This window comes from Nothobranchius furzeri, chromosome 3, assembly GCF_043380555.1.
Source record: "Nothobranchius furzeri strain GRZ-AD chromosome 3, NfurGRZ-RIMD1, whole genome shotgun sequence".
In the NCBI taxonomy this organism is placed as follows: domain Eukaryota; kingdom Metazoa; phylum Chordata; class Actinopteri; order Cyprinodontiformes; family Nothobranchiidae; genus Nothobranchius; species Nothobranchius furzeri.
In genome coordinates, this window is record NC_091743.1 from 80138479 (window position 1) to 80156374 (window position 17896).

Below are 17896 nucleotides of genomic sequence, written 5' to 3' on the forward strand. Positions count from 1 at the left end.
TTTAAGCCAACTCCCAATTATATTGAACCCACTGAACTTTAACTTGACCAGTAGGTTAGTGAAAGACTCTCCACATTTGCTATTTGGTAATACCAGATCAAAATGTCATCCCTGAGTTTCATACATTTTGAAGAGTTATACAAGAGGCTCGTTGGTCTAGGAGTATGATTCTCGCTTTGGGTGCGAGAGGTCCCGGGTTCAAATCCCGGACGAGCCCTAGATAAACTCTTTGTTGAAATGTGTTCTTGCCAAGTATGAAAAAGACATAAATGAAGTGGAAAAAAAACCTGACAAGTTGGGGTTTCCTTCACACACAGCCTATTATTCATTTGATAAAGACCCAGGAAAATCATTCTCCTTCCGCCGACTCCCAATTATATTGAACCCACAGAACATTAACATGAACAGTCGGTTAGTGAAAGATCTCCACGTTTGCTGGTAGATAATACCAGATGAAAAGGTCACCCTTGAGTTTCATTATTTTTGAAGTCTAAAACAAGAGGCTCGTTGGTCTAGGAGTATGGTTATCTCTTTGGGTGCAAGAAATACTGGGTTCAAATCACAGACAAGCCCAGCTTTCATTGCTAAAAAGTACTTGTTCTAAAGTCACTTAATATAAATAATAAAGGTAAAATGAGGAGAATTATTTTTAACTTTAGAGCAACTCAATCATTTGCAACACAACCTCACTCAAACATGAATTCTTCCCTCAACCAAATCTTGTTTATGTACCAACCCTTTAGTGTTTTAAATCTACTGTGAACTAAAAATCAAAGAGTAAGGACCTCATGTTCTTGTTACATACATGAGCATAACATATACACTCAATGTCATGGAAATCTTGATAATGATCCTCAAAGGATTGCCATGTTGATTGAAAAGAACAAGGTTACTAGCTGGTTGTCAAAAATACTAACTAAATCAACAATACAAAATGAAACATAGCCTCTTTTTTATCTTAGGACAACATAATAAACTGTGGAAGTTATGGCTTGAATTTTTTAGTTTCCTGATGAACTTATATTTATAAATGTGGCTCGTTGGTCTAGGAGTATGATTCTCGCTTAGGGTGCGAGAGGTCCCGGGTTCAAATCCCGGACGAGCCCAAGATATAATCATTGTTGAGATGTGTGTTTCCCAAGTATGATAAGCACATCAATCAAATGAAAGGACAACCTGACTAGTTAAGGTTTTCTTGACACACAGCCTATTATTCATTTGATAAAGTCCCAAGAAAAACATTCTCTTTAAGCCAACTCCCAATTAAATTGAACCCACTGAACTTTAACCTGAACAGTAGGTTAGTGAAAGATCTCCACGTTTGCTACTTGGTAATACCAGATGAAAAGGTCATCCCTGAGTTTCATGAATTTTGAAGACATATACAAGAGGGTCATTGGTCTAGGAACATGGTTATCGCTTTGGGTGCAAGAGATACGGGGTTCAAATCCCAGTCGAGCACAGCCTTCATTGCTAGAAAGTACTTGTTCTGAAGTCACTTAATATAAATAAAGGGCAATTGAGGAGAATGAGTTCTATTCAAAGAGGAACTCAATCATTTGCAACACAACCTCACTCAAACATTAATTTTTTCCCTCAACTAAATCTTGTTTCTATGCCAACTCTTTAGGTTTTTTAAATCTACTGTGTACTAAAAATCAAAGAGTAAGGACAAAATGTTCTTGTTACATACACGAGCATAACAGATACACTCAATGTCATGGACATCTTGACAATGATCCTCAAAGGATTGCCATGTTGATTGAAAAGAACAAGGTTACTAGCTGGTTGTCAAAAATACTAACTAAATCAACAATACAAAATGAAACATAGCCTCTTTTTTTATCTTAGGACAACATAACAAACTGTGGAAGTTTTGGCTTGAATTTTTTAGTTTCCTGATGAACTTATATTTATAAATGTGGCTCGTTGGTCTAGGAGTATGATTCTCGCTTAGGGTGCGAGAGGTCCCGGGTTCAAATCCCGGACGAGCCCAGGATACAATCATTGTTGAGATGTGTGTTTCCCAAGTATGATAAGCACATCAATGAAATGAAAGGACAACCTGACTAGTTGGGGTTTTCTTGACACACAGCCTATTATTCATTTGATAAAGACCCAAGAAAAACATTCTCTTTAAGCCAACTCCCAATTATATTGAACCCACTGAACTTTAACTTGAACAGTAGGTTAGTGAAAGATCTCCACGTTTGATAGTTGGTAATACCAGATGAAAAGGTCATCCCTGAGTTTCATGAATTTTGAAGACATATACAAGAGGGTCATTGGTCTAGGAACATGGTTATCGCTTTGGGTGCAAGAGATACGGGGTTCAAATCCCAGTCGAGCACAGCCTTCATTGCTAGATAGTACTTGTTCTAAAGTCACTTAATATAAATAAAAGGGCAATTGAGGAGAATGAGTTCTATTCAAAGAGGAACTCAATCATTTGCAACACAACCTCACTCAAACATTATTTTTTTCCCTCAACTAAATCTTGTTTCTATGCCAACTCTTTAGGTTTTTTTTAATTCTACTGTGTACTAAAAATCAAAGAGTAAGGACAAAATGTTCTTGTTACATACACGAGCATAACAGATACACTCAATGTCATGGAAATCTTGACAATGATCCTCAAAGGATTGCCATGTTGATTGAAAAGAACAAGGTCACTAGCTGGTTGTCAAAAATACTAACTAAATCAACAATACATAATGAAACATAGCCTCTTTTTTATCTTAGGACAACATAATAAACTGTGGAAGTTTTGGCTTGAATTTTTTAGTTTCCTGGAGAACTTATCATTAATAACGTGGCACGTTGGTCTAGGAGCATGATTCTCGCTTAGGGTGTGAGAGGTCCCGGGTTCAAATCCCGGACGAGCCCAAGATACAATCATTGTTGAGATGTGTGTTTGCCAAGTATGATTTAAACATCAATCTAGTGAAAGAACAACCTGACAAGTTGGGGTTTTCTTCACACAGCCTATTATTCATTTGATGAAGACCCAAGAAAAACATTCTCTTTAAGCCAACTCCCAATTATATTGAACCCACTGAACTTTAACTTGACCAGTAGGTTAGTGAAAGACTCTCCACATTTGCTATTTGGTAATACCAGATCAAAATGTCATCCCTGAGTTTCATACATTTTGAATAGTTATACAAGAGGCTCGTTGGTCTAGGAGTATGATTCTCGCTTTGGGTGCGAGAGGTCCCGGGTTCAAATCCCGGACGAGCCCTAGATAAACTCTTTGTTGAAATGTGTTCTTGCCAAGTATGAAAAAGACATAAATGAAGTGGAAAAAAAACCTGACAAGTTGGGGTTTCCTTCACACAGCCTATTATTCATTTGATAAAGACCCAGGAAAATCATTCTCTTTCCGCCGACTCCCAATTATATTGAACCCACAGAACTTTAACATGAACAGTCGGTTAGTGAAAGATCTCCACGTTTGCTGGTAGATAATACCAGATGAAAAGGTCACCCTTGAGTTTCATTATTTTTGAAGTCTAAAACAAGAGGCTCGTTGGTCTAGGAGTATGGTTATCTCTTTGGGTGCAAGAAATACTGGGTTCAAATCACAGACAAGCCCAGCTTTCATTGCTAAAAAGTACTTGTTCTAAAGTCACTTAATATAAATAATAAAGGTAAAATGAGGAGAATTATTTTTAACTTTAGAGCAACTCAATCATTTGCAACACAACCTCACTCAAACATGAATTCTTCCCTCAACCAAATCTTGTTTATGTACCAACCCTTTAGTGTTTTAAATCTACTGTGAACTAAAAATCAAAGAGTAAGGACCTCATGTTCTTGTTACATACATGAGCATAACATATACACTCAATGTCATGGAAATCTTGATAATGATCCTCAAAGGATTGCCATGTTGATTGAAAAGAACAAGGTTACTAGCTGGTTGTCAAAAATACTAACTAAATCAACAATACAAAATGAAACATAGCCTCTTTTTTATCTTAGGACAACATAATAAACTGTGGAAGTTATGGCTTGAATTTTTTAGTTTCCTGATGAACTTATATTTATAAATGTGGCTCGTTGGTCTAGGAGTATGATTCTCGCTTAGGGTGCGAGAGGTCCCGGGTTCAAATCCCGGACGAGCCCAAGATATAATCATTGTTGAGATGTGTGTTTCCCAAGTATGATAAGCACATCAATCAAATGAAAGGACAACCTGACTAGTTTAGGTTTTCTTGACACACAGCCTATTATTCATTTGATAAAGTCCCAAGAAAAACATTCTCTTTAAGCCAACTCCCAATTAAATTGAACCCACTGAACTTTAACCTGAACAGTAGGTTAGTGAAAGATCTCCACGTTTGCTACTTGGTAATACCAGATGAAAAGGTCATCCCTGAGTTTCATGAATTTTGAAGACATATACAAGAGGGTCATTGGTCTAGGAACATGGTTATCGCTTTGGGTGCAAGAGATACGAGGTTCAAATCCCAGTCGAGCACAGCCTTCATTGCTAGAAAGTACTTGTTCTGAAGTCACTTAATATAAATAAAGGGCAATTGAGGAGAATGAGTTCTATTCAAAGAGGAACTCAATCATTTGCAACACAACCTCACTCAAACATTAATTTTTTCCCTCAACTAAATCTTGTTTCTATGCCAACTCTTTAGGTTTTTTAAATCTACTGTGTACTAAAAATCAAAGAGTAAGGACAAAATGTTCTTGTTACATACACGAGCATAACAGATACACTCAATGTCATGGACATCTTGACAATGATCCTCAAAGGATTGCCATGTTGATTGAAAAGAACAAGGTTACTAGCTGGTTGTCAAAAATACTAACTAAATCAACAATACAAAATGAAACATAGCCTCTTTTTTTATCTTAGGACAACATAATAAACTGTGGAAGTTTTGGCTTGAATTTTTTAGTTTCCTGATGAACTTATATTTATAAATGTAGCTCGTTGGTCTAGGAGTATGATTCTCGCTTAGGGTGCGAGAGGTCCCGGGTTCAAATCCCGGACGAGCCCAGGATACAATCATTGTTGAGATGTGTGTTTCCCAAGTATGATAAGCACATCAATGAAATGAAAGGACAACCTGACTAGTTGGGGTTTTCTTGACACACAGCCTATTATTCATTTGATAAAGACCCAAGAAAAACATTCTCTTTAAGCCAACTCCCAATTATATTGAACCCACTGAACTTTAACTTGAACAGTAGGTTAGTGAAAGATCTCCACGTTTGCTAGTTGGTAATACCAGATGAAAAGGTCATCCCTGAGTTTCATGAATTTTGAAGACATATACAAGAGGGTCATTGGTCTAGGAACATGGTTATCGCTTTGGGTGCAAGAGATACGGGGTTCTAATCCCAGTCGAGCACAGCCTTCATTGCTATATAGTACTTGTTCTAAAGTCACTTAATATAAATAAAAGGGCAATTGAGGAGAATGAGTTCTATTCAAAGAGGAACTCAATCATTTGCAACACAACCTCACTCAAACATTATTTTTTTCCCTCAACTAAATCTTGTTTCTATGCCAACTCTTTAGGTTTTTTAAATCTACTGTGTACTAAAAATCAAAGAGTAAGGACAAAATGTTCTTGTTACATACACGAGCATAACAGATACACTCAATGTCATGGAAATCTTGACAATGATCCTCAAAGGATTGCCATGTTGATTGAAAAGAACAAGGTCACTAGCTGGTTGTCAAAAATACTAACTAAATCAACAATACAAAATGAAACATAGCCTCTTTTTTATCTTAGGACAACATAATAAACTGTGGAAGTTTTGGCTTGAATTTTTTTGTTTCCTGGAGAACTTATCATAAATAACGTGGCTCGTTGGTCTAGGAGTATGATTCTCGCTTAGGGTGCGAGAGGTCCCGGGTTCAAATCCCGGACGAGCCCAAGATACAATCATTGTTGAGATGTGTGTTTGCCAAGTATGATTTAAACATCAATCTAGTGAAAGAACAACCTGACAAGTTGGGGTTTTCTTCACACAGCCTATTATTCATTTGATGAAGACCCAAGAAAAACATTCTCTTTAAGCCAACTCCCAATTATATTGAACCCACTGAACTTTAACTTGACCAGTAGGTTAGTGAAAGACTCTCCACATTTGCTATTTGGTAATACCAGATCAAAATGTCATCCCTGAGTTTCATACATTTTGAAGAGTTATACAAGAGGCTCGTTGGTCTAGGAGTATGATTCTCGCTTTGGGTGCGAGAGGTCCCGGGTTCAAATCCCGGACGAGCCCTAGATAAACTCTTTGTTGAAATGTGTTCTTGCCAAGTATGAAAAAGACATAAATGAAGTGGAAAAAAAACCTGACAAGTTGGGGTTTCCTTCACACACAGCCTATTATTCATTTGATAAAGACCCAGGAAAATCATTCTCTTTCCGCCGACTCCCAATTATATTGAACCCACAGAACATTAACATGAACAGTCGGTTAGTGAAAGATCTCCACGTTTGCTGGTAGATAATACCAGATGAAAAGGTCACCCTTGAGTTTCATTATTTTTGAAGTCTAAAACAAGAGGCTCGTTGGTCTAAGAGTATGGTTATCTCTTTGGGTGCAAGAAATACTGGGTTCAAATCACAGACAAGCCCAGCTTTCATTGCTAAAAAGTACTTGTTCTAAAGTCACTTAATATAAATAATAAAGGTAAAATGAGGAGAATTATTTTTAACTTTAGAGCAACTCAATCATTTGCAACACAACCTCACTCAAACATGAATTCTTCCCTCAACCAAATCTTGTTTATGTACCAACCCTTTAGTGTTTTAAATCTACTGTGAACTAAAAATCAAAGAGTAAGGACCTCATGTTCTTGTTACATACATGAGCATAACATATACACTCAATGTCATGGAAATCTTGATAATGATCCTCAAAGGATTGCCATGTTGATTGAAAAGAACAAGGTTACTAGCTGGTTGTCAAAAATACTAACTAAATCAACAATACAAAATGAAACATAGCCTCTTTTTTATCTTAGGACAACATAATAAACTGTGGAAGTTATGGCTTGAATTTTTTAGTTTCCTGATGAACTTATATTTATAAATGTGGCTCGTTGGTCTAGGAGTATGATTCTCGCTTAGGATGCGAGAGGTCCCGGGTTCAAATCCCGGACGAGCCCAAGATATAATCATTGTTGAGATGTGTGTTTCCCAAGTATGATAAGCACATCAATCAAATGAAAGGACAACCTGACTAGTTTAGGTTTTCTTGACACACAGCCTATTATTCATTTGATAAAGTCCCAAGAAAAACATTCTCTTTAAGCCAACTCCCAATTAAATTGAACCCACTGAACTTTAACCTGAACAGTAGGTTAGTGAAAGATCTCCACGTTTGCTACTTGGTAATACCAGATGAAAAGGTCATCCCTGAGTTTCATGAATTTTGAAGACATATACAAGAGGGTCATTGGTCTAGGAACATGGTTATCGCTTTGGGTGCAAGAGATACGGGGTTCAAATCCCAGTCGAGCACAGCCTTCATTGCTAGAAAGTACTTGTTCTGAAGTCACTTAATATAAATAAAGGGCAATTGAGGAGAATGAGTTCTATTCAAAGAGGAACTCAATCATTTGCAACACAACCTCACTCAAACATTAATTTTTTCCCTCAACTAAATCTTGTTTCTATGCCAACTCTTTAGGTTTTTTAAATCTACTGTGTACTAAAAATCAAAGAGTAAGGACAAAATGTTCTTGTTACATACACGAGCATAACAGATACACTCAATGTCATGGACATCTTGACAATGATCCTCAAAGGATTGCCATGTTGATTGAAAAGAACAAGGTTACTAGCTGGTTGTCAAAAATACTAACTAAATCAACAATACAAAATGAAACATAGCCTCTTTTTTATCTTAGGACAACATAATAAACTGTGGAAGTTTTGGCTTGAATTTTTTAGTTTCCTGATGAACTTATATTTATAAATGTAGCTCGTTGGTCTAGGAGTATGATTCTCGCTTAGGGTGCGAGAGGTCCCGGGTTCAAATCCCGGACGAGCCCAGGATACAATCATTGTTGAGATGTGTGTTTCCCAAGTATGATAAGCACATCAATGAAATGAAAGGACAACCTGACTAGTTGGGGTTTTCTTGACACACAGCCTATTATTCATTTGATAAAGACCCAAGAAAAACATTCTCTTTAAGCCAACTCCCAATTATATTGAACCCACTGAACTTTAACTTGAACAGTAGGTTAGTGAAAGATCTCCACGTTTGCTAGTTGGTAATACCAGATGAAAAGGTCATCCCTGAGTTTCATGAATTTTGAAGACATATACAAGAGGGTCATTGGTCTAGGAACATGGTTATCGCTTTGGGTGCAAGAGATACGGGGTTCTAATCCCAGTCGAGCACAGCCTTCATTGCTAGATAGTACTTGTTCTAAAGTCACTTAATATAAATAAAAGGGCAATTGAGGAGAATGAGTTCTATTCAAAGAGGAACTCAATCATTTGCAACACAACCTCACTCAAACATTATTTTTTTCCCTCAACTAAATCTTGTTTCTATGCCAACTCTTTAGGTTTTTTAAATCTACTGTGTACTAAAAATCAAAGAGTAAGGACAAAATGTTCTTGTTACATACACGAGCATAACAGATACACTCAATGTCATGGAAATCTTGACAATGATCCTCAAAGGATTGCCATGTTGATTGAAAAGAACAAGGTCACTAGCTGGTTGTCAAAAATACTAACTAAATCAACAATACAAAATGAAACATAGCCTCTTTTTTATCTTAGGACAACATAATAAACTGTGGAAGTTTTGGCTTGAATTTTTTTGTTTCCTGGAGAACTTATCATAAATAACGTGGCTCGTTGGTCTAGGAGTATGATTCTCGCTTAGGGTGCGAGAGGTCCCGGGTTCAAATCCCGGACGAGCCCAAGATACAATCATTGTTGAGATGTGTGTTTGCCAAGTATGATTTAAACATCAATCTAGTGAAAGAACAACCTGACAAGTTGGGGTTTTCTTCACACAGCCTATTATTCATTTGATGAAGACCCAAGAAAAACATTCTCTTTAAGCCAACTCCCAATTATATTGAACCCACTGAACTTTAACTTGACCAGTAGGTTAGTGAAAGACTCTCCACATTTGCTATTTGGTAATACCAGATCAAAATGTCATCCCTGAGTTTCATACATTTTGAAGAGTTATACAAGAGGCTCGTTGGTCTAGGAGTATGATTCTCGCTTTGGGTGCGAGAGGTCCCGGGTTCAAATCCCGGACGAGCCCTAGATAAACTCTTTGTTGAAATGTGTTCTTGCCAAGTATGAAAAAGACATAAATGAAGTGGAAAAAAAACCTGACAAGTTGGGGTTTCCTTCACACACAGCCTATTATTCATTTGATAAAGACCCAGGAAAATCATTCTCTTTCCGCCGACTCCCAATTATATTGAACCCACAGAACATTAACATGAACAGTCGGTTAGTGAAAGATCTCCACGTTTGCTGGTAGATAATACCAGATGAAAAGGTCACCCTTGAGTTTCATTATTTTTGAAGTCTAAAACAAGAGGCTCGTTGGTCTAAGAGTATGGTTATCTCTTTGGGTGCAAGAAATACTGGGTTCAAATCACAGACAAGCCCAGCTTTCATTGCTAAAAAGTACTTGTTCTAAAGTCACTTAATATAAATAATAAAGGTAAAATGAGGAGAATTATTTTTAACTATAGAGCAACTCAATCATTTGCAACACAACCTCACTCAAACATGAATTCTTCCCTCAACCAAATCTTGTTTATGTACCAACCCTTTAGTGTTTTAAATCTACTGTGAACTAAAAATCAAAGAGTAAGGACCTCATGTTCTTGTTACATACATGAGCATAACATATACACTCAATGTCATGGAAATCTTGATAATGATCCTCAAAGGATTGCCATGTTGATTGAAAAGAACAAGGTTACTAGCTGGTTGTCAAAAATACTAACTAAATCAACAATACAAAATGAAACATAGCCTCTTTTTTATCTTAGGACAACATAATAAACTGTGGAAGTTATGGCTTGAATTTTTTAGTTTCCTGATGAACTTATATTTATAAATGTGGCTCGTTGGTCTAGGAGTATGATTCTCGCTTAGGGTGCGAGAGGTCCCGGGTTCAAATCCCGGACGAGCCCAAGATACAATCATTGTTGAGATGTGTGTTTCCCAAGTATGATAAGCACATCAATCAAATGAAAGGACAACCTGACTATTTTAGGTTTTCTTGACACACAGCCTATTATTCATTTGATAAAGTCCCAAGAAAAACATTCTCTTTAAGCCAACTCCCAATTAAATTGAACCCACTGAACTTTAACTTGAACAGTAGGTTAGTGAAAGATCTCCACGTTTGCTACTTGGTAATACCAGATGAAAAGGTCATCCCTGAGTTTCATGAATTTTGAAGACATATACAAGAGGGTCATTGGCCTAGGAACATGGTTATCGCTTTGGGTGCAAGACATACGGGGTTCAAATCCCAGTCGAGCACAGCCTTCATTGCTAGAAAGTACTTGTTCTGAAGTCACTTAATATAAATAAAGGGCAATTGAGGAGAATGAGTTCTATTCAAAGAGGAACTCAATCATTTGCAACACAACCTCACTCAAACATTAATTTTTTCCCTCAACTAAATCTTGTTTCTATGCCAACTCTTTAGGTTTTTTAAATCTACTGTGTACTAAAAATCAAAGAGTAAGGACAAAATGTTCTTGTTACATACACGAGCATAACAGATACACTCAATGTCATGGACATCTTGACAATGATCCTCAAAGGATTGCCATGTTGATTGAAAAGAACAAGGTTACTAGCTGGTTGTCAAAAATACTAACTAAATCAACAATACAAAATGAAACATAGCCTCTTTTTTTATCTTAGGACAACATAATAAACTGTGGAAGTTTTGGCTTGAATTTTTTAGTTTCCTGATGAACTTATATTTATAAATGTAGCTCGTTGGTCTAGGAGTATGATTCTCGCTTAGGGTGCGAGAGGTCCCGGGTTCAAATCCCGGACGAGCCCAGGATACAATCATTGTTGAGATGTGTGTTTCCCAAGTATGATAAGCACATCAATGAAATGAAAGGACAACCTGACTAGTTGGGGTTTTCTTGACACACAGCCTATTATTCATTTGATAAAGACCCAAGAAAAACATTCTCTTTAAGCCAACTCCCAATTATATTGAACCCACTGAACTTTAACTTGAACAGTAGGTTAGTGAAAGATCTCCACGTTTGCTAGTTGGTAATACCAGATGAAAAGGTCATCCCTGAGTTTCATGAATTTTGAAGACATATACAAGAGGGTCATTGGTCTAGGAACATGGTTATCGCTTTGGGTGCAAGAGATACGGGGTTCTAATCCCAGTCGAGCACAGCCTTCATTGCTAGATAGTACTTGTTCTAAAGTCACTTAATGTAAATAAAAGGGCAATTGAGGAGAATGAGTTCTATTCAAAGAGGAACTCAATCATTTGCAACACAACCTCACTCAAACATTATTTTTTTCCCTCAACTAAATCTTGTTTCTATGCCAACTCTTTAGGTTTTTTAAATCTACTGTGTACTAAAAATCAAAGAGTAAGGACAAAATGTTCTTGTTACATACACGAGCATAACAGATACACTCAATGTCATGGAAATCTTGACAATGATCCTCAAAGGATTGCCATGTTGATTGAAAAGAACAAGGTCACTAGCTGGTTGTCAAAAATACTAACTAAATCAACAATACAAAATGAAACATAGCCTCTTTTTTATCTTAGGACAACATAATAAACTGTGGAAGTTTTGGCTTGAATTTTTTTGTTTCCTGGAGAACTTATCATAAATAACGTGGCTCGTTGGTCTAGGAGTATGATTCTCGCTTAGGGTGCGAGAGGTCCCGGGTTCAAATCCCGGACGAGCCCAAGATACAATCATTGTTGAGATGTGTGTTTGCCAAGTATGATTTAAACATCAATCTAGTGAAAGAACAACCTGACAAGTTGGGGTTTTCTTCACACAGCCTATTATTCATTTGATGAAGACCCAAGAAAAACATTCACTTTAAGCCAACTCCCAATTATATTGAACCCACTGAACTTTAACTTGACCAGTAGGTTAGTGAAAGACTCTCCACATTTGCTATTTGGTAATACCAGATCAAAATGTCATCCCTGAGTTTCATACATTTTGAAGAGTTATACAAGAGGCTCGTTGGTCTAGGAGTATGATTCTCGCTTTGGGTGCGAGAGGTCCCGGGTTCAAATCCCGGACGAGCCCTAGATAAACTCTTTGTTGAAATGTGTTCTTGCCAAGTATGAAAAAGACATAAATGAAGTGGAAAAAAAACCTGACAAGTTGGGGTTTCCTTCACACACAGCCTATTATTCATTTGATAAAGACCCAGGAAAATCATTCTCTTTCCGCCGACTCCCAATTATATTGAACCCACAGAACTTTAACATGAACAGTCGGTTAGTGAAAGATCTCCACGTTTGCTGGTAGATAATACCAGATGAAAAGGTCACCCTTGAGTTTCATTATTTTTGAAGTCTAAAACAAGAGGCTCGTTGGTCTAAGAGTATGGTTATCTCTTTGGGTGCAAGAAATACTGGGTTCAAATCACAGACAAGCCCAGCTTTCATTGCTAAAAAGTACTTGTTCTAAAGTCACTTAATATAAATAATAAAGGTAAAATGAGGAGAATTATTTTTAACTATAGAGCAACTCAATCATTTGCAACACAACCTCACTCAAACATGAATTCTTCCCTCAACCAAATCTTGTTTATGTACCAACCCTTTAGTGTTTTAAATCTACTGTGAACTAAAAATCAAAGAGTAAGGACCTCATGTTCTTGTTACATACATGAGCATAACATATACACTCAATGTCATGGAAATCTTGATAATGATCCTCAAAGGATTGCCATGTTGATTGAAAAGAACAAGGTTACTAGCTGGTTGTCAAAAATACTAACTAAATCAACAATACAAAATGAAACATAGCCTCTTTTTTATCTTAGGACAACATAATAAACTGTGGAAGTTATGGCTTGAATTTTTTAGTTTCCTGATGAACTTATATTTATGAATGTGGCTCGTTGGTCTAGGAGTATGATTCTCGCTTAGGGTGCGAGAGGTCCCGGGTTCAAATCCCGGACGAGCCCAAGATACAATCATTGTTGAGATGTGTGTTTCCCAAGTATGATAAGCACATCAATCAAATGAAAGGACAACCTGACTATTTTAGGTTTTCTTGACACACAGCCTATTATTCATTTGATAAAGTCCCAAGAAAAACATTCTCTTTAAGCCAACTCCCAATTAAATTGAACCCACTGAACTTTAACTTGAACAGTAGGTTAGTGAAAGATCTCCACGTTTGCTACTTGGTAATACCAGATGAAAAGGTCATCCCTGAGTTTCATGAATTTTGAAGACATATACAAGAGGGTCATTGGCCTAGGAACATGGTTATCGCTTTGGGTGCAAGACATACGGGGTTCAAATCCCAGTCGAGCACAGCCTTCATTGCTAGAAAGTACTTGTTCTGAAGTCACTTAATATAAATAAAGGGCAATTGAGGAGAATGAGTTCTATTCAAAGAGGAACTCAATCATTTGCAACACAACCTCACTCAAACATTAATTTTTTCCCTCAACTAAATCTTGTTTCTATGCCAACTCTTTAGGTTTTTTAAATCTACTGTGTACTAAAAATCAAAGAGTAAGGACAAAATGTTCTTGTTACATACACGAGCATAACAGATACACTCAATGTCATGGACATCTTGACAATGATCCTCAAAGGATTGCCATGTTGATTGAAAAGAACAAGGTTACTAGCTGGTTGTCAAAAATACTAACTAAATCAACAATACAAAATGAAACATAGCCTCTTTTTTTTATCTTAGGACAACATAATAAACTGTGGAAGTTTTGGCTTGAATTTTTTAGTTTCCTGATGAACTTATATTTATAAATGTGGCTCGTTGGTCTAGGAGTATGATTCTCGCTTAGGGTGCGAGAGGTCCCGGGTTCAAATCCCGGACGAGCCCAGGATACAATCATTGTTGAGATGTGTGTTTCCCAAGTATGATAAGCACATCAATGAAATGAAAGGACAACCTGACTAGTTGGCGTTTTCTTGACACACAGCCTATTATTCATTTGATAAAGACCCAAGAAAAACATTCTCTTTAAGCCAACTCCCAATTATATTGAACCCACTGAACTTTAACTTGAACAGTAGGTTAGTGAAAGATCTCCACGTTTGCTAGTTGGTAATACCAGATGAAAAGGTCATCCCTGAGTTTCATGAATTTTGAAGACATATACAAGAGGGTCATTGGTCTAGGAACATGGTTATCGCTTTGGGTGCAAGAGATACGGGGTTCAAATCCCAGTTGAGCACAGCCTTCATTGCTAGAAAGTACTTGTTCTGAAGTCACTTAATATAAATAAAGGGCAATTGAGGAGAATGAGTTCTATTCAAAGAGGAACTCAATCATTTGCAACACAACCTCACTCAAACATTAATTTTTTCCCTCGACTAAATCTTGTTTCTATGCAAACTCTTTAGGTTTTTTAAATCTACTGTGTACTAAAAATCAAAGAGTAAAGACAAAATGTTCTTGTTACATACACGAGCATAACAGATACACTCAATGTCATGGAAATCTTGACAATGATCCTCAAAGGATTGCCATGTTGATTGAAAAGAACAAGGTCACTAGCTGGTTGTCAAAAATACTAACTAAATCCACAATACAAAATGAAACATAGCCTCTTTTTTATCTTAGGACAACATAATAAACTGTGGAAGTTTTGGCTTGAATTTTTTTGTTTCCTGGAGAACTTATCATAAATAACGTGGCTCGTTGGTCTAGGAGTATGATTCTCGCTTAGGGTGCGAGAGGTCCCGGGTTCAAATCCCGGACGAGCCCAAGATACAATCATTGTTGAGATGTGTGTTTGCCAAGTATGATTTAAACATCAATCTAGTGAAAGAACAACCTGACAAGTTGGGGTTTTCTTCACACAGCCTATTATTCATTTGATGAAGACCCAAGAAAAACATTCTCTTTAAGCCAACTCCCAATTATATTGAACCCACTGAACTTTAACTTGACCAGTAGGTTAGTGAAAGACTCTCCACATTTGCTATTTGGTAATACCAGATCAAAATGTCATCCCTGAGTTTCATACATTTTGAAGAGTTATACAAGAGGCTCGTTGGTCTAGGAGTATGATTCTCGCTTTGGGTGCGAGAGGTCCCGGGTTCAAATCCCGGACGAGCCCTAGATAAACTCTTTGTTGAAATGTGTTCTTGCCAAGTATGAAAAAGACATAAATGAAGTGGAAAAAAAACCTGACAAGTTGGGGTTTCCTTCACACACAGCCTATTATTCATTTGATAAAGACCCAGGAAAATCATTCTCTTTCCGCCGACTCCCAATTATATTGAACCCACAGAACATTAACATGAACAGTCGGTTAGTGAAAGATCTCCACGTTTGCTGGTAGATAATACCAGATGAAAAGGTCACCCTTGAGTTTCATTATTTTTGAAGTCTAAAACAAGAGGCTCGTTGGTCTAGGAGTATGGTTATCTCTTTGGGTGCAAGAAATACTGGGTTCAAATCACAGACAAGCCCAGCTTTCATTGCTAAAAAGTACTTGTTCTAAAGTCACTTAATATAAATAATAAAGGTAAAATGAGGAGAATTATTTTTAACTATAGAGCAACTCAATCATTTGCAACACAACCTCACTCAAACATGAATTCTTCCCTCAACCAAATCTTGTTTATGTACCAACCCTTTAGTGTTTTAAATCTACTGTGAACTAAAAATCAAAGAGTAAGGACCTCATGTTCTTGTTACATACATGAGCATAACATATACACTCAATGTCATGGAAATCTTGATAATGATCCTCAAAGGATTGCCATGTTGATTGAAAAGAACAAGGTTACTAGCTGGTTGTCAAAAATACTAACTAAATCAACAATACAAAATGAAACATAGCCTCTTTTTTATCTTAGGACAACATAATAAACTGTGGAAGTTATGGCTTGAATTTTTTAGTTTCCTGATGAACTAATATTTATAAATGTGGCTCGTTGGTCTAGGAGTATGATTCTCGCTTAGGGTGCGAGAGGTCCCGGGTTCAAATCCCGGACGAGCCCAAGATATAATCATTGTTGAGATGTGTGTTTCCCAAGTATGATAAGCACATCAATCAAATGAAAGGACAACCTGACTATTTTAGGTTTTCTTGACACACAGCCTATTATTCATTTGATAAAGTCCCAAGAAAAACATTCTCTTTAAGCCAACTCCCAATTAAATTGAACCCACTGAACTTTAACTTGAACAGTAGGTTAGTGAAAGATCTCCACGTTTGCTACTTGGTAATACCAGATGAAAAGGTCATCCCTGAGTTTCATGAATTTTGAAGACATATACAAGAGGGTCATTGGCCTAGGAACATGGTTATCGCTTTGGGTGCAAGAGATACGGGGTTCAAATCCCAGTCGAGCACAGCCTTCATTGCTAGAAAGTACTTGTTCTGAAGTCACTTAATATAAATAAAGGGCAATTGAGGAGAATGATTTCTATTCAAAGAGGAACTCAATCATTTGCAACACAACCTCACTCAAACATTATTTTTTTCCCTCAACTAAATCTTGTTTCTATGCCAACTCTTTAGGTTTTTTAAATCTACTGTGTACTAAAAATCAAAGAGTAAGGACAAAATGTTCTTGTTACATACACGAGCATAACAGATACACTCAATGTCATGGACATCTTGACAATGATCCTCAAAGGATTGCCATGTTGATTGAAAAGAACAAGGTTACTAGCTGGTTGTCAAAAATACTAACTAAATCAACAATACAAAATGAAACATAGCCTCTTTTTTTATCTTAGGACAACATAATAAACTGTGGAAGTTTTGGCTTGAATTTTTTAGTTTCCTGATGAACTTATATTTATAAATGTGGCTCGTTGGTCTAGGAGTATGATTCTCGCTTAGGGTGCGAGAGGTCCCGGGTTCAAATCCCGGACGAGCCCAGGATACAATCATTGTTGAGATGTGTGTTTCTCAAGTATGATAAGCACATCAATGAAATGAAAGGACAACCTGACTAGTTGGGGTTTTCTTGACACACAGCCTATTATTCATTTTATAAAGACCCAATAAAAACATTCTCTTTAAGCCAACTCCCAATTATATTGAACCCACTGAACTTTTAACTTGAACAGTAGGTTAGTGAAAGATCTCCACGTTTGCTAGTTGGTAATACCAGATGAAAAGGTCATCCCTGAGTTTCATGAATTTTGAAGACATATACAAGAGGGTCATTGGTCTAGGAACATGGTTATCGCTTTGGGTGCAAGAGATACGGGGTTCTAATCCCAGTCGAGCACAGCCTTCATTGCTAGATAGTACTTGTTCTAAAGTCACTTAATATAAATAAAAGGGCAATTGAGGAGAATGAGTTCTATTCAAAGAGGAACTCAATCATTTGCAACACAACCTCACTCAAACATTATTTTTTTCCCTCAACTAAATCTTGTTTCTATGCCAACTCTTTAGGTTTTTTAAATCTACTGTGTACTAAAAATCAAAGAGTAAGGACAAAATGTTCTTGTTACATACACGAGCATAACAGATACACTCAATGTCATGGAAATCTTGACAATGATCCTCAAAGGATTGCCATGTTGATTGAAAAGAACAAGGTCACTAGCTGGTTGTCAAAAATTCTAACTAAATCAACAATACAAAATGAAACATAGCCTCTTTTTTATCTTAGGACAACATAATAAACTGTGGAAGTTTTGGCTTGAATTTTTTTGTTT

At 36.9% G+C, this 17896-nt stretch overlaps 22 non-coding genes across 22 annotated transcripts; all 22 read left to right on the plus strand.

Moving 5' to 3' along the window:
- Positions 1 to 145: 145 nt before the first annotated feature.
- Positions 146 to 217, plus strand: trnap-ugg (transfer RNA proline (anticodon UGG)). Its single transcript has one exon. It is a non-coding gene; the product is annotated as a tRNA-Pro (tRNA).
- Positions 218 to 1034: 817 nt separating this feature from the next.
- On the plus strand, positions 1035 to 1106 carry trnap-agg (transfer RNA proline (anticodon AGG)). The gene has a single exon. It is a non-coding gene; the product is annotated as a tRNA-Pro (tRNA).
- Positions 1107 to 1923: 817 nt separating this feature from the next.
- On the plus strand, positions 1924 to 1995 carry trnap-agg (transfer RNA proline (anticodon AGG)). Its single transcript has one exon. It is a non-coding gene; the product is annotated as a tRNA-Pro (tRNA).
- Positions 1996 to 3169: 1174 nt separating this feature from the next.
- On the plus strand, positions 3170 to 3241 carry trnap-ugg (transfer RNA proline (anticodon UGG)). Its single transcript has one exon. It is a non-coding gene; the product is annotated as a tRNA-Pro (tRNA).
- An 815-nt stretch (positions 3242 to 4056) lies between these two features.
- Positions 4057 to 4128, plus strand: trnap-agg (transfer RNA proline (anticodon AGG)). Its single transcript has one exon. It is a non-coding gene; the product is annotated as a tRNA-Pro (tRNA).
- Positions 4129 to 4945: 817 nt separating this feature from the next.
- trnap-agg (transfer RNA proline (anticodon AGG)) lies at positions 4946 to 5017 on the plus strand. Its single transcript has one exon. It is a non-coding gene; the product is annotated as a tRNA-Pro (tRNA).
- An 817-nt stretch (positions 5018 to 5834) lies between these two features.
- trnap-agg (transfer RNA proline (anticodon AGG)) lies at positions 5835 to 5906 on the plus strand. The gene has a single exon. It is a non-coding gene; the product is annotated as a tRNA-Pro (tRNA).
- Positions 5907 to 6189: 283 nt separating this feature from the next.
- Positions 6190 to 6261, plus strand: trnap-ugg (transfer RNA proline (anticodon UGG)). The gene has a single exon. It is a non-coding gene; the product is annotated as a tRNA-Pro (tRNA).
- Positions 6262 to 7078: 817 nt separating this feature from the next.
- On the plus strand, positions 7079 to 7150 carry trnap-agg (transfer RNA proline (anticodon AGG)). The gene has a single exon. It is a non-coding gene; the product is annotated as a tRNA-Pro (tRNA).
- Positions 7151 to 7966: 816 nt separating this feature from the next.
- Positions 7967 to 8038, plus strand: trnap-agg (transfer RNA proline (anticodon AGG)). Its single transcript has one exon. It is a non-coding gene; the product is annotated as a tRNA-Pro (tRNA).
- Positions 8039 to 8855: 817 nt separating this feature from the next.
- trnap-agg (transfer RNA proline (anticodon AGG)) lies at positions 8856 to 8927 on the plus strand. Its single transcript has one exon. It is a non-coding gene; the product is annotated as a tRNA-Pro (tRNA).
- Positions 8928 to 9210: 283 nt separating this feature from the next.
- Positions 9211 to 9282, plus strand: trnap-ugg (transfer RNA proline (anticodon UGG)). Its single transcript has one exon. It is a non-coding gene; the product is annotated as a tRNA-Pro (tRNA).
- An 817-nt stretch (positions 9283 to 10099) lies between these two features.
- trnap-agg (transfer RNA proline (anticodon AGG)) lies at positions 10100 to 10171 on the plus strand. The gene has a single exon. It is a non-coding gene; the product is annotated as a tRNA-Pro (tRNA).
- An 817-nt stretch (positions 10172 to 10988) lies between these two features.
- Positions 10989 to 11060, plus strand: trnap-agg (transfer RNA proline (anticodon AGG)). The gene has a single exon. It is a non-coding gene; the product is annotated as a tRNA-Pro (tRNA).
- Positions 11061 to 11877: 817 nt separating this feature from the next.
- trnap-agg (transfer RNA proline (anticodon AGG)) lies at positions 11878 to 11949 on the plus strand. The gene has a single exon. It is a non-coding gene; the product is annotated as a tRNA-Pro (tRNA).
- Positions 11950 to 12232: 283 nt separating this feature from the next.
- trnap-ugg (transfer RNA proline (anticodon UGG)) lies at positions 12233 to 12304 on the plus strand. The gene has a single exon. It is a non-coding gene; the product is annotated as a tRNA-Pro (tRNA).
- An 817-nt stretch (positions 12305 to 13121) lies between these two features.
- Positions 13122 to 13193, plus strand: trnap-agg (transfer RNA proline (anticodon AGG)). The gene has a single exon. It is a non-coding gene; the product is annotated as a tRNA-Pro (tRNA).
- An 818-nt stretch (positions 13194 to 14011) lies between these two features.
- trnap-agg (transfer RNA proline (anticodon AGG)) lies at positions 14012 to 14083 on the plus strand. Its single transcript has one exon. It is a non-coding gene; the product is annotated as a tRNA-Pro (tRNA).
- Positions 14084 to 14899: 816 nt separating this feature from the next.
- trnap-agg (transfer RNA proline (anticodon AGG)) lies at positions 14900 to 14971 on the plus strand. Its single transcript has one exon. It is a non-coding gene; the product is annotated as a tRNA-Pro (tRNA).
- A 283-nt stretch (positions 14972 to 15254) lies between these two features.
- trnap-ugg (transfer RNA proline (anticodon UGG)) lies at positions 15255 to 15326 on the plus strand. Its single transcript has one exon. It is a non-coding gene; the product is annotated as a tRNA-Pro (tRNA).
- An 817-nt stretch (positions 15327 to 16143) lies between these two features.
- Positions 16144 to 16215, plus strand: trnap-agg (transfer RNA proline (anticodon AGG)). The gene has a single exon. It is a non-coding gene; the product is annotated as a tRNA-Pro (tRNA).
- An 817-nt stretch (positions 16216 to 17032) lies between these two features.
- Positions 17033 to 17104, plus strand: trnap-agg (transfer RNA proline (anticodon AGG)). Its single transcript has one exon. It is a non-coding gene; the product is annotated as a tRNA-Pro (tRNA).
- Positions 17105 to 17896: the final 792 nt, after the last annotated feature.